The sequence below is a fragment of the Lygodium microphyllum genome, chromosome 12 (genome assembly GCF_053477565.2).
Source record: "Lygodium microphyllum isolate KBCC chromosome 12, Lygodium_microphyllum_v1.1.10, whole genome shotgun sequence".
NCBI classification, from domain to species: domain Eukaryota; kingdom Viridiplantae; phylum Streptophyta; class Polypodiopsida; order Schizaeales; family Lygodiaceae; genus Lygodium; species Lygodium microphyllum.
Genome location: NC_141146.1, coordinates 63,604,693 through 63,620,427, shown reverse-complemented (window position 1 = coordinate 63,620,427; position 15,735 = coordinate 63,604,693). Strand labels below are relative to the sequence as shown.

The following is a 15,735-nucleotide window of genomic DNA, read 5'->3' as shown; positions in this document are numbered from 1 at the left end:
GTTCATCAGCCTTCCTTTAGCCAAAACAATGATGCCAATCTTGGTCTCTGGGAACACCCAACAATCAGTTTGAGGCTTGATAGTGATTTTCTTTACACCAGGTGGTTGTTACAAAAATGTCAGTAGTTTCCACAACATCTTCCAAGGTTAAGACAGGAATACCTTCCATCAAGGCTTGCAATGCACACATTGGATCAACCTCTGTGACAATTACTCGAGCCCCTGCAGCCTTCATGGCAGCAGTACAGCCTTTGCCAACATCACCGTAACCACAGACAACTACAACTTTTCCAACAATCATTACATCAGTGGCCCTCATGAGTCCATCAGGCAGTGAGTGGCGGCACCCATACAGGTTGCCAAACTTACTCTTAGTCACTGAATCATTGTCATTAATGGCTGGAAAAAGCAAGGAACCATTGGCTTGCATCTGATACAAATGATGGACCCCAGTGGTGGTCTCTTCAGAGATACCAACCAACCTCTCCTTCATTCTGTGATACTTCTTAGGATCTTGTTGATACCATCCCGCAAAATAGAAAAGATGATTTGAAACTCTTGGCTGTCAGTAGAAGCTGGGTCTGGTAATGTGCCATCTTTGGCATAAGCTTCCTCGACCTTCACACCTTCGTGGATCAGCAAAATAGCATCCCCACCATCATCGACAATCAAGTCTAGGCCACCACCAAGACCCCAGTCAAGACCTCTCTCAGTACACCACCAGTACTCCTGAAGGGTTTCACCTTTCCAAGTAAATACAGATGCACTATCTCGGGCAATAGCACGTGCTTGTACAGGTACACTATGTCCTGCAGCAGGTGGTTGTTGCTGGGCTGTTTGTATCTGTTGGGGGTACTGCTTGCTGCAACTGACTACCACCCTGCTACTGTTGCTGCTAGTAAAATTTAGCCTTCATCACTAGTTCTTCATTATTGCATCACGGAACATTGAAGGCCCCATACAACCACGGGCTACAAGAAGAAGGGCAACCACAAATTTCTTGGAGAGGGCAACCATTAACTCTTCCCCGAGCTTGAATAAGGTATGTCAATCGGTTCTTGGTCTCTCTTTTACATCCAATTGTTGAGCTCAACCACTTGATGAGAGTGATGGAAGAATTGTGTGCCTTCTTGAAGCTTGAGAGTGCCAATTGAATTCCCATCCCCATTCCACACTCTTGAAATGCATGCATGGCTGAATGCTCTTTAAATTTATTTCCCCATTGATCAAGGTTTTACTCTAATCCTTAATCGTACTCTTGTCTTGATTCTTGACCGATAAGAAAGAAATTTGTAAGAAGGGTAAGTCATGCAATTAGTGAGTCATTGATTTGCAGAGGTAACCCCTTCCCCTATCCCATTTCCTTATTGGTTATGCGTCTCATGAAAAGCCCAACTCTTCAATTGAAATTGCATAGCATGCTAATTTCTTAAATTAAAAATCCCTACCATGTATACATAGACCAGGCGAGTCGAGAGCAAAAGAGGGAACCTTGAAGCACCCCCCCCCCCCCCCCCCGATTAAGACCCTGAAAGGGTGCACAACCCGGCCCAAGGGGAACTTTGCCTACCTCCCGGTGATCCAAAGTCCAAAAATTTCTTCCAGGCGCAGGTACACTTGAATGAATAGCCCAAGCCCCGATCATTTACATTCCACAACCTTGTAGATGTATTGGTAATGAGATGTATCACCTGGGAATGTATGGTGGATGTATACAGTGATGGGCAGGGTATGCAGTCAAGAAATGGTCTCAGCAAGAGAACTATTGATGCAAATGATGTATGGCTCTATGTGGCATTGAGAACCACCATTGAGACCCCGGATGTCTTGGAATAAGCACCTCAACATCGGGATAATGTATGCTCATTGAAGGAGTTCTTGCAGGGTGTTGCAGACAGCCAGTCCCACACAGTCGGCCCGCAAAAGTCAATTGCAGAAAAGCCTTCTTGTGTGAATGAGTGTGGACCCCATAGCTAGATTCGAAGGGGGCATCGTCCCCTTCGATCCGAACCAAGAATCTCCCCATTCCGCCCTACGATTTGGGAGATACACCCAATTTTGTGCTCAGAGATACTGTGGGACAGGCAGCAGTCCTATACAATCGGCCCACAAAAGTCAATTACAGCAAAGCCTTGATCATTTACTGTCAGAGATATTCTTACATAGCCTCTCTATGGAGGGGATCGAGAGCTTTAATTTGAATCAGAAATTTTGGCGATCGGAGCTTCCTAGCTCAAGATATTGCCATTTCTGTAACAGGGGGTCTAGTGGACTGCACTTAGGATGGCGGGCCACAAGGAAAAAGCAAAGGCCCACGAGGACTTCCAGCGTGAAATAAGGGACTCCCATGCCTCAATGAATGATCCTAGCTCAGCCCAAGAGGATCGTGAAGACATGTTTGAAGATGGTGCCCTCGAGATGGACCGCTTGGCTATGTTTAACCATACTCTATGCTAACATGAGACCCGTCATGCCGACCAGCATCGAGAGTTGGAACAACGCCATACGAAGATGGAAACCCACCAAGATCAGCGTCATTCCGAGATGATGGCCAAGATGGACTTCTCATCGAGCGCATGGGCGCCCTCATCCCCGCTATCGCACCCTCCTCGGCTCAGCCTAAGGAGCATGTTTCTCCCCGTGAGGCCAACCGCCCTCCTCCCTTGGAGACCGGGCGTAGCCCACAAGGTTTTGGTGGCACCCATGGCTTTCCCCATAGCACTTATGAGACAGGCAAGCCCTCCACTCGACATGATGAACCCATCCTTCCCTCCCCCCTTACGAACCCTTCAAGCCCATCCTTGGGACAGCAGCTCCCCCGTAATGGAAGCTATATGCATACTCATGGGAATGGCCAGCAAGGACCTAATGTAAATTTTGGGCAGCATTGAATACAAGGTGTACATGGGCAGCATGCACATGGCAGTTTTGGGCAGCAAGGCCCCAATGTTCAGTTTGGTTTGCATGTATTGCATGGGCAGCATGGAAATTTTGGGCAACAAGGCCCTAATGCAGGTGCACATGAGTAGCATGGGAATTTTGGGCAACAAGGCCCTAATAATCAGTTTGGCCCACATGTAATGCATGGGCAATATGGCACCAATGTACATTTTGGTCAACAAGACATGTATGGGCATTCTCACGGACATTATGAGTACCAAGACCATTGGCATGGATTCAATGTGCAAAGGCAAGTGCATGCGTCTACTTATGGTCAACATGCATATGATGATCGAGAATATTTTGAGCAGCATGCATCTGATGACTATGTATGTTCTTATGAGCTACATTCTGGTCACATACATGGACAACCATCTAGACAGCACTATGTACATGGACAACATCATGCAAATGTATACGAGTATGTACATGGGGAGCAACATCATTATCAGCAACGGAGTACTCAACATCATCAGCCACTTGATCATTACTATAAGCAACATGCGCATCCTTATGAGCCACATGATACTTCTCAAGAACGATGCCATGATGGGAGCATCTCACTGCTGCAGGCTCATGAGCAGGTGCCCCATCAACCCAAGGCCCTTAACTTTGAATGCCCAGTAGTAGCCACGCATGTGGAACTCGTGGACATGAAATATCTAGGGATTGATGCAATGAATGCTATAGTGATTGCAGCCTCATTTGCTCCAGTTCGACTTAGCCTAGTGGTTCCCAATGAGTTTATGGACAAGTCAATGCATGCTACCGTATGGATCGGTAAGGATCTTGTGCCACCATCAACCACCATCAGTGCTTAAAGATGACACCATGAATTACTTCTATGATACAGCAGATGCATTGGATCACAATTATCCTTTTGACCCCAGTGGTAGTACGATGACCCATACTTGTATGGATGACCCTTGTGCTCTTGATGCTTATTATGCAGGTTATCCATTTGATCCCGGGGGTTGAAAAAAGCTCTATCTACATCAGCACTCCCCCGGTGCAGTCCCCTCACCTGGAGGCGTAACCTTGGCTGAAGGACAACTCGATTTGGGCATGTTTTGCAGTAGACAGCCATCTGTTTTCGAACAGTTTTGGGCCTGCATTAATTGCACCCATGCATGACCTACCTGGGCTGAAAGTACACTCAACGAGCTCCGTTTTGACATGTGGAACGTCTCGTTTGGAGTTGCCCATGGCAAGTTATGATCAGTTTTCCACTGCAGGCCTGTTCGGGACAGCATGCTGTCCAATGTTGTCCAGCCCTTCTTGTTTGGAATTGATGCCTATCCTTGTACTGAGTTACCTTCTTCCCTCATGCTCACACTGCATACATGCTTATAGGCCACCGTTCCACAAGATTTCACCCCCCACCCAGCCATACCAATACGTCCTCTTTTTGTTTTTGAGGGCAAAAACCTTCCGGGTCAGGATGGAATGTAAAGAATGGGATTAGAGGATCTTACATAGGGTTAACATGGGGTTAGCACATGCGAATACCCGGTTACAATGATGAGGTATTTAAGGTGTATAAGGACCTGATTAGGATACCATTTTTTGATAAATACAAATCTGTCTCCTCACCTTTACCTTCAGCTCCCATGGCTTCCCCTCTCTCTCTCTCCCCTCTTTCTCTTCTTCCTTCTCTCTCTCTCCAAGGTGATGGAATTCAAAGACCAGAGATGCCTGGGGCTCTTTCTACTGGAAATACGACGCCACAGAGACAACCTCCTACGAACCACGGAGCAAAGACAAGGAGCCACCAACCAACGCACACTCAACGAATTCTACCAAATACTAGCTACCCTCCCCACCACCGAGCCCCCACCAGCCCAACCGGCCTCCAGACCCCGGGGGACCACCTTAGAAATAGCCACACCAAGAGGCAAAGCTCGGCACCCACGCTGGCCCCCGTCCCCGCAGAAGACACGTGCCGAAGATACAAGGAATACTACACTGCCATCTAAGGGCCCTGCCCCGCCGCTTTAGTCTCTCCATGTTAGACTGACCCATGCGGGACATCCTAGGATGAACACTCCAGGAGCAGTTCCACACCGCACTGGGAGTACCTCTAGATTGTATCTAGTCTAGATATCATTTTGTACCTACTCAATTTAGTTCAACATAGCATAAACGTTAGCCTCACTGGGACTTTTGAAATCTCCCAGACATTTTGTATGCAACATTTTGGTCTCGTAGGCCAACTTGGCCTGTTGTAGACATTAATATAACTTTCTTTCTTTCTTTCTTTCTTTTAGGTCCCCTTCATTACAGCATCTAAAAGAGGTGAGCTATTTTATATATTTTCAACGGCTACGATGTATAGTATCACCTGCTCCTGTTTAGCTCAGATTTGGGAGGAGAAGTGGTACCATCCGATTGTGTTTGCTAGTCGTAAATTAGGAATGTCCAAGATTAATTATACCTGCAAGGAGAAACTGTGTTTTGGAATGGTCTTTGCAACGAAAAAATTCAACCACTACATCCTGTATAAAAAGATAGTATTTTATACGAAGACAGAGGGGTTGAGGCTGTTGTTTAATAAGTTGCAATTGCCTGACCACCTAGCGAAGTGACTGATCACTTTCAGGAGTTTGATTATGAAATTAGGAGTAAGCCACCGAAGTTATAGGACATTGTTGAATGTCTTGTGGATTTCGGGGAGCCGAAGTAAGTCTTGGCTGAAGGTAGTGACCTTGAGGGTCTATTCAAAATTGATATGGCCTCCATTCCATCCTAGTATGCTGCCATAACACACTATCTATTCATAGAAGAAACTGGATTCACTTTGTCAAAAACTGAAAAGAGGAAATTTCCTAGAGGCGTCGCAATTGTATGTCTAGGTGACAACCAATATCGAGTATAAGATTCCTTTTTGCTATAGAATAGTGCGATATCTTGGGAAACTGATTAAGTGAGGAATATATACAGTCTCCTGGACCATTACGATTATATTATGAGAGGACTCTATTACGATTATATTATGAGAGGACTTTGTTACACTTATGCTCTATGTTGGAGAGGCACATCCTGGGTCCAATCCCCGAGGTGGAGGAGAGCCGTAGGAGCCAACACTCTACTAGGGGAAGCTCTTTGTATATGTGAATCAAGGTGTTGATCACCTGTATGTGTGGGATACTCCCTCTGTTAGAGTTGGAATAGGTAAAATCGTTGAACTGCAAATCGATACAAATGCGTGATTTATTTAGAGCAGTAAATAGCCTTCAAAAGCTCTTGGCTGCAAGGCCATGAGGGTGGTTTGGTGAGCATAGGAGGCTCGTGAGCTAGAGCCTTAGAGCCGGTGTCGGACCTGTTTTAGGTCTCGACACTTGCTCATGGAGAACATCAAAAAGTTGAAATGGATAAAGAGGATGGTGCATAAGGCTACATCAGTTGCCACCTTCTTCATGGTGAAGGTGAAGATACTTACGATGTATCACAAGCACAGCATGCTTGAGTTAAAGAAGCTTTCTTCAACTCGCTTTGCTTATATATGGTTGCTATTGAAGCACCTTTGTGAGGTGTGGTCCAAACAGTGGTATCCACTCTATAGAATGAGTGGGATGAGCATGAGAGAGAAGGTGAAAGCCATGCAGCGCTTGTGCTTGGATAAGCAGTTCTAGTAGAGAGTCCGTGGGATCGTGATTGCCATGACTTCCTTTTATAGAATGTTACGTATGAGTTATTGCGAGGGGTCCACCATAGGCATTCTCGTTCACTTATTTAGAGCAACATTGGTGGAGACACGAGCTTGCACGATAATCACAAAGTCACAATGTGCACACATCATTGACATAGCAGAGATGAGATGGGCATGGATGCGTAAGCCCATCCATAGATTTGCAACACTATTACATCTGGCCTATAAGTCTCCAGCGGTCATGAATGATAAAGAGCTGTGTGCTGACCAACTTGCATATCTCACTCATGTGGTCCCCATGGGTGACCATAATATAGTTCTAGAGGAGTTTGGATGCTATGCGGATCAGAGAGGCCATGTGGCTTTGCTTCTTGGAGAAAAAAGTCACTTGTGAAGCCTCAATTTTAGTGGCAAAATTTTGAATATGCGTTGCAGACTCTTCAGCCCTTGGCTATGAGTCCCCACTCAAGATTGCTCTTCGGGTGCATGAGAGAAAAATTAGAGTGTCTATTCCCTCATTCACATGAAGATTTGTAATTGGCATAGCGTACGACAATTAGAGTGGCTAGTCTATTGCCACACTAACTTGCGCATGATAAAGGCTACGATGACCATGGATAGTCCAAAGCAAGTCGACACTTACCATTTTGATTGAGTCAAGTTTAAATTTGTTGTTTTCAATTTTATGCAAGCTAACAATTAAGTATTTATAATCTTATGTGCATTGTGTAGGTGAATGTTGATACATTCAAGTTGACAGATGACACTCTTCTGAGTATACACCAAGAGGTTGATGTGAAGGAGGAGCAGACCTTTGTGAAGCTCATAGAAGCAAACACTTGTGACACTTGCAGTTAGCATACTCATGGGCAAGGAGTTCAACCAGTTCCAGGAGTTCAAGTTGCAGCAATTGCTAGCAAGAGCATGGTCATATAGAGCCCCTCGAGATCAACGAGAGGTGGTTCGAGTGGTTTGCAAGCATATGTAAGGCGGGGCTCTAGTAGCTCTCATCTTGTGCCTGATAACGACATCCTCCCCTTGCCTACCATTACACAGCCATTGCCTAGGGAACCATCATTTGATAATGATAGTAACCTCATCAATGCGGATGAGTATGAGAGTGTCTCATCATCGATGCCAAGGGGTCATCTTCAAACTCTCTTGATGAGTGCTTTGATGATGATGATGATGTATCATTGATGATTATATCCAAATCGGCCGATTCCACTCCTGACTCTTGAGTCCATCGTGACTCATTTGACTCCTGACTCCTATGACAGTTGTATGATGTATCATGTATGATCATTGATCTCATTTTGTAATGACATTGCTATAGCCTATTTTCACTTTAAACATGTGTCTTATCATTTATAGTTTTAAAAAAAATTAAGTTATTTTTTTTCGTACTAATATCATATTGTACCTTATAAAATCGTAAGGTACCATTTAAAATTGCATATTATCATATCGTACCTTTCATACTTGACAACCATGCCCGTGGATAGATCTCTTCATCCATTTCCACCTCTTTTCAACAAGATAGAGAATGTCATCCCTTCGCGGAGTATCATCCAAAATATCAATTGTGTCACTATTTATGGAAAAAACCAATAGGTACTAAAATTAGTGACATTCATTTTACATTTAAAAAATATTGAATGTGCATTTTAAAAATATATCTAATTTCAAATTATTATTGTGGAATCCCAGCATCAAGAACAGTGAAAGCTCTAATCTCCTCCACAGCCTCTCTTATGAAATGAGTGAGAAGGCTTATAGTAGCATCCCCCATATCTGTCATACCAAAAACCCTATACATCCATGTTTGCTACGAGCTCCTCGTCTATCCATGCTTTAAATTCCTCAGAGAGCATACACTTTGCCACCTTACTTTGCATGTCATAAAGTCTCTTTCTTTTATGAAATTAATGATTGCATTTGCATCCATCGCAATTTTTTCCACCCACTCCAAATTGCTTATGTCCTCCATAAGGAGGTCAAGGAAATGTGTGACACAAGGTGTTCGTACTATAGAGAGAAATTCCTCCTCAAGCAATCGTCCCATCTTTGACAATTTGAATCATTATCGATGACAACTTGGATGATGGAGCACCCATACTTCACCCAGCCAACTCGAGCAGGCTCGAGGAACTTATTGATTCTCTCCCTCTCCTCATCTAGCTTTTTTGTGCACATGTCGTTGTAGATAACTCCATACCACCCTTGGCATGGATCCACGGCAACAATAGCCTTCACTATTCTTTTCCACCTATCCACTCTTAGAATGTGAAAAGAAAGACTACACTTGATAGTGGTTCATGCAATCTCGATTTCGACATTTCTTTGTTGCTCTCAAAGGAATGGAAGTGGGCCTAAAACATATCCCATCATCTCAACAAGTATATCTTGTCTCTTGAGCCCCTTGGATCCATGAGTGGCAGTGGTGACGAAGGCAACTAAAGTGGAAGGGGAATCTAAGGGATCATTGAATCCCTCCATAGTTTCCATAGGTGTAACCGAAGGAGTGGTCATGGGTGTGCATATGTTGAAGGAAACTATTTCCTCTTGACCTTGTGCCATACTAGAGGATACCTTTCTCGATGTCTTTAAAATGGGGGAATATTTCTTGATGATCTCATCGGTCATCACTTGAGGGATCTTCAAGTATGAACCACATTCTCCACCTATCTTGGACAACTGGATGAGATGTCATGTCACACTACAAGTATGGATCTAGCCACAATGCTTACAAGTCAAACGATAGGCATTGGTGCAATTCGTGGCTTTCTCAAGGGGTGAGATGCAAAGAGAAGGCTTCATAAAGGACTTTAGCCATGGTGAAGAGATGGAGTTAGTAAGAAAGGTCAAGGTATAGATAGAGAAAGTGGTAAGAGAGGTGGAAGAGAATGTGGTAACACAAGGTGGTATGGAGTAACTTGGAAGTAGTGATGGAGAAAGAGGAGGAAGAGGGAGATGAAACTTGAAAGTGGAAAGGAAGAGGAAGAGGTGGGAAGACAGGAAGAGAAAGAGAAGGTGGTAACTTGGAAGTTGGAAGGAAGAGAAAGAGGCTGGAAGATAGAAAGAGGAAGAGAGGGAGATGACTCTTGAGCTTGAAGAAGAGGCTGAAGCAATGAGGCTTGAGTGGAAAAGGCAACGGGCTTGAAAGTTGAGGGTAAAGATTGAAGTGGGAGAGGGCTGTTTATAAAGACCCAACACAATTTGAAAATGAAAAAAATTTCAAAAAACAAAACATGCAAAAAAACGAGCAAGAAAAACAATTTAAAAAAAGGGCAAAAATAATTAGATTTGACCTTGGATAACGGTCACCTGCGCAAGTACAGATCAGATGAACCAAATAGATCAAACGGGATATTTCCATCCGCGTACGGAATACAACTAGGAACCATACATAGCCTCAAAGGATGAAAATCCAATACTAGCATGAGTGGAGTTATTATAAGCAAACTCACCCAAATGCAACCATGAATCCCATACATGCTGCACATCATGACAAAAATGGGAAAGGTAAGTCTCCAACCACTTATTAATCCTTTCTATCTAACCATTCGTCTACAGATGATAGGCTATAGAAAAAGCCAACTTAGTTCCCATGGAGTTGAATACCACTTACTAAAAGTTACTCATAAACTTGGTATCCCTATCATACACAATCACTTATGGTAATTCATGTAATCTAAAAACTCGCTCCATGAACTGACTAGCTACTTGTAAGACAGTAAACTATGTCTTTGTGGGAATAAAATGGACTGCCTTGGTAAGTCTATCCATCACCACACATATGCTATTTCATCACTTTTTGGTAGTAGGTAAGCCAGTAAAGCAAACCATAGTAATATGCATCCATTTGCCTTCAAGGATAGATAATGGCTATAGTAAACCACCTAGCTTACGAGTTCTATCTTTATTTCATTGGCGAGGCATACACTTTATGGCATAATCCTTTACATCTCTCCACAATCCTTCCCATTGAAAACTTTTGCTGATTTTATCATAGGTCTCAAACACTCCAAAATGTCCAACTATAGGCAAAGAATGCAACTCCTCTAGGATTTTCAGCCTAAAAGAAGAAATAGAGAGAATAACAATCCTTCCATTAAGCCAAATTAAGGCATTTTTAAGTTGAAAATGTGAGTTTTTCTCCATAAAGCCTTGTAATTTCTGAAATATATGATTGAGCTCATCATCCAAAAGATAGGTCTCCTATAACTCCTCAATCCAATCACTATGTAGCTTAGTCATATTTGAAACCTTGCATTCCCACATCCTAGAAAGAGAATCAACTACTAAATTGTCCTTTCCCTGTGTATGAGTGATATCAAAATCATAATTTTGTAAGGTGGCTACCCACCGGCATTGCATAGGAGTGAGATTTATCTGAGCAAGGAAGTACTTTAGAACCATGAGATCACTCTAAACTCTAAATCGGTTGCCATTCAAATAATAATGCCACTTCTTTATCCCATGAAAAATAGCCAACATTTCTTGGTCATAAACATTCATAGTCATCTCCTTATTTGTGAGCTTGCAACCCTCAGAGGCAAGAATTCCATACTCCTGTAACAATACACCCCTATGCCACGGTCCCTAGCATCACACTGTATTGTAAAATCTCTAGAGAAATCTAAGCATACCAAAATAGGAGAAAAAGTGAGAAGTTCCTTTGTCAATCAAAGGAGCTGCTACCACCATATAATGCTTAATAAACCTACGATAGAATGACGATAGACCAAGAAATCCTCTAAGTGAAGTAGTAGTGGTAGGTATTGACCAATCTTTGATAAATTGCACCTTCTTAGGATCGGCCTATATCTTTTTCTCACTAGTAATGTGGCCTAAGTAATCCACCTCTATCTCCATGAAAAAACACTTTTTTCTCCTTAACAAAGAGTCTGTGGTGTCCCAATACACCTTCACCGTACGCTTCATTGGTCTTGTTAGTGAAGAAGAAAGATGGATCCTTCAGGATATATATTGATTACATGATCTAAATAAGATTACGATTCACAGTGAAGAATAGGTATCCAATTCCTAGAGTAGATGATTTACTTGATGAGCTCAAGGGGACTAAATTCTTTACCAAGATCGACTTGAGATCAAAATATCATCAGATCCATATGCGAGAGAGTGATAAAGCTAAAATAGCCTTTAGGACTCATCTAGATTATATCATTTCTTGGTGATGCCATTTGGGCTTATCAATGCTTCAGCTACTCTTTAGAGTTTGATGAATAAGATTTTACAGTCTTTCCTCTTTTAGTTTGCCCTTGTTAGGCTCAATGAACCCCATCTCTAAAAGCTCCTTGCTTTGCTTGGCCACTTCTTCGCACTCACATTTAGACAATTTGAAGGTTGGCTTATTGATTGGTTTTGAATGTGGCTCCAAATCTGTAGGGTGATCTATGACTCTCTTGGGAGGTACTAAAGTAGACACCTCAAACAAATCCCCATACTCGAGTAGAGCTTCTAAAGCAAGATGATCAACTCAATCCTTCGACTCATCCCCAAGCTCTTTATTCAGGTGTAAAATAAAAATTTGAGAGTGCTTCTTATACTTATTGAGCTACTTTATAGCAATAAGCTGAACATCAGATTTACTAGGGACTCACTGTAGATGGATAGGCTGCCCATCAATAGCAAACTCCATGTCCAACTATGAGAAATCCACAACAATCCTCCCTATGGTCATCAACCAATCACACCCAAATATGACATCTATAGGTCCCATTTCCAAAGTAATCAAGTTCGCCCTTGCTTTATAATTTTCAACCAACTATATAGGAACTTGTGAACACATTTGGATACTAATTTTCTCTTTACCATCGGCTACGTGAACTCTTATGGACAGCTATAAATCAATGGGAAAACAATACAACCTGTCCACAACTGACTTATTCACAAAACTATGCGTATTGCTACTATCTATTAAGATAAATATATTCTTCCCATAAATGGTACCCCTCATAGGGAGTGTATTAGAGCTCCTAGAATCTGTCCAAGCATCCATGGAAATAGAACAAAGGGTAGCAGCAACAATAGACAAATCTGTCCCACTAGGGTTAAAGGAAACATGCCTACCTGGATTAAATGAAAATCCATCAGCAAGCTCATAAGATTGATCTGGCTCAAGATCCTCATTATGCTCCTCAAATTCAGCTTGTACACTCATAATTGGTTCTTCAACGATTTTTTCATCCGCATCCTCAAGTACTATCATATTGTAATTATTGGCTTTGGCATTCTTGTAAGTGCACTTAGATGCATAATCAACCATATACTTTTTACCACAATTGAAGCATAGACCCTTCTCTTTGCGCTCTCTAAAAAAATCCATAGGTATAAACTTACCATTGTTTGCTGAATTATTGGGGTCTGCTTTCACCTTGTTTAGGCTCAACTTTATAACTAATTGTTGTCGTTGAAGCACTTTGTTGTCTAAAAGCATTAAAAGTAGGGTATGTTGTCGTGCCGCTACGTGAACACTATGAAAAACTCTATAGTGCAACTTTCTTATTGATCTAGAGAGCGAATGCCATATTAGTCATTAATGTCAGTGTTCATAGTGTGGATGATTCAAAAATACTAGATTTTTAAACAAGTTTAGTTAATTTTTTATATTTTAGATATTATCTCTTGTAAAAATCCAAAAATTGTAGACAACTTCTAGAATAAGATGACATGTAAAAGAAAGCACGTAACTTTCAGCCATTTTGGGAGGATTTTATGTAAAAAGAAGAATTGGCAAAATCGCGCGACACGCAATCGCAGTTTTAAGGTCAAGTATGGCTTTTTCAACCTCTTTTTGCTGCTCCATTTTACTTCGTGTTATGCATTTAGATGGAACTAAAGAGGAAGGACCAGCAGTGTCCTCATCTCTTTTTCTCTTTTCTTCCACAAGACTTCTTGATTATGAACCTCAACGAAATAAGCATAGGTTGAAAATGAATCCACTAGTACAATTCATCTTGTTCTCCCTCGTATACACTGACTTGTATCAGCCAATTCAGACTTTGTTGTTTTGCATTTTTCCATGCAATCTAATGCTTGCATCCAAACGTGAGATTTTACTTTAGCCATGCCTCCTTTACAACCTTCATCAATTCTTCCAATTCTCAACCCATATGTGTGTAATGCCTTCCCTCCCCCCCCCCCCCGTGACCCCCCGTGCCTCCACCCCTTGGAACTCACCAATGGCCCCCTCCATCACTAGCTATCACTGGCAACTGCGATCCCTCTCCAGCCTCACGACCGGCAACCTCCCCCCCCCCCCCTCCCCGGCGACTTCAATGCCCTCCAGCTCGACAGCACCCCTCCAGCCTCGCCAGGCCTCGGTGCCCCTCCTCCAGACTCACTGCTGCCACCAAGGACTGAATCCTCCCCCCCCCCCCCCCCCCCCGATCGCTAGCACTGCGGGCCGAGAGCAGAAAAGAAGGAGAAGAGAAGGAAAGGAGAGAAAAAGGGAAGAAGAGGGAAGAGAGAGAAGAAGGAGAGAAGGAGGAGAAAAGGAGCGGGAGAAGGAGAAGAGGGAAGAGAGAGAAGAGAGAGAAGAGAGAGAAGAGGGAGAGAAGGAGAAGGAGAGAAGAAGGAGAAAAAGAGGGAGAAGAGAAGGAGAAGAAAAGGTGAAGAAGAGGGAGAGAAGAGAGGAGAAGGAGAGAAGAAGAGAAGGAGAGAGAGGAGAAGAAGGAGAAGAAGAAGGAGAAGAAGAAGGAAGAGGGAGAGAAGAGAAGGAGGGAGAGAGAGAAGAAGAAGAAGAAGAAGAGGTAGGAGGAAGTGAGAGAGAGGAAGAGAAGAAGAAGAGGAAGAAGGGAGAGAGAAGAGAAGAAGAGGGAGAGGAGAGGAGTGGGAGAGAGAAGAGAAGGGGGAGAGAAAAAGGGAAGGAGAGAGAAGGGAAAGAGGAGAAGGAGAGAAAAAGAGAGAGAAGAAGAAGAGAAGAAGGAGAAGAAGAGAGAAATAAGTACAAGAGGAAGAGGAGAGAGAGAGAGAAGAAGAGAAAAAGAAGAAGAAGAGAGAGAGAGAGAGAGAGAAAGAAGAGAGAGAGTGGGAGTTAGCGATCAGTAACTTCAAGGAGCCACACTCAAACCTCCCCCTCAACGAAGGACCCCCATCCAGCGATCTTTCCTACCCGAGCCTGTCGTCCTGAAATCCGTCGAGGTCCGGACTGTCCAATCTCCATGGGGCAAATGGCTCCCAAGAAGAAAGTCGCGGGAAGCGTAGGTACCAAAGCTACTGTTGGTACCAGTAATGCGGGAGAGGCAAGCGGAGCGACCAATGTAACGAATGACCCTACGTTCACAAATCAAACCCAGGTTCTTTAAGCTTTGTAATTAATTACGTTTTATTTCTCGTGAATGAAATGAAGGGATTAGCTACGTGCATGGAACACGGACGAGTCTTAGGCACTAGGTTGCATGCGCGAAATGATAGAGTATGGAGATCGCATAAGTTTATATGCATGAAATGATAGCTTTTACACACATAAAATGATAAGGTTTTTGCATTATTCCACATAAAATAATAGCTTTTAACCCAGTTCACTACATGAATAGTCATTTAGAATTCATGTTTTACAAACATGATTTAAAGAAACACATGAAATGATAGATTCCGATGGATAGAGACCTAGACCTTCATGGGATCCGGTGTATTAGAAATAAGTATAATTGCATGCGAATTGTTTTATCGATCATGCTGTGGACTATCGCAAATGAATCCGCTCCTAGCTTAATTGAAGCTGGTGACCTAACCCTAAAAGGATTGTTGACCCAAGTTATGCTTGGTTGTTTCATAAGGTTGTAAAAGTGTATTGATACATCCAAGTTAATTCTGATTGTGCATGCAATGGGATTGCGATGCCTTGAAGCAAGAGGTTGTGCATTCAACTGTTTGTTAATGTGGTTTTGGATGTTAACCCAAGTGGGGTGTGTTTGATGATTGCATGGCCGGGTCTGAGATGACCGATTGCCATGGAAACAACAGGGATGTTTTCCCTAGTGATTGTTTTTAAGCTGTGTGCTTCAGCTGTGGTTGATTTCCTAAAGGAATAATTAAGGAATGATGGCGCTAGCTACGCCCCACGAACCGCCAAACCCTAACCAAGGGGGTTGTGAATCCGCGCCGGGAATGTGGAC

General features: G+C 42.9%; 1 protein-coding gene and 1 pseudogene across 3 annotated transcripts in view; both read right to left on the bottom strand.

Moving 5' to 3' along the window:
• LOC148027841 (adenosylhomocysteinase 1 pseudogene) lies at positions 1 to 12,941 on the bottom strand (annotated as a pseudogene).
• Positions 1 to 15,735, bottom strand: part of LOC148027840 (aquaporin NIP1-1-like) — a 94,708-nt gene that overhangs the window by 58,009 nt on the left and 20,964 nt on the right. The window lies entirely within an intron of this gene.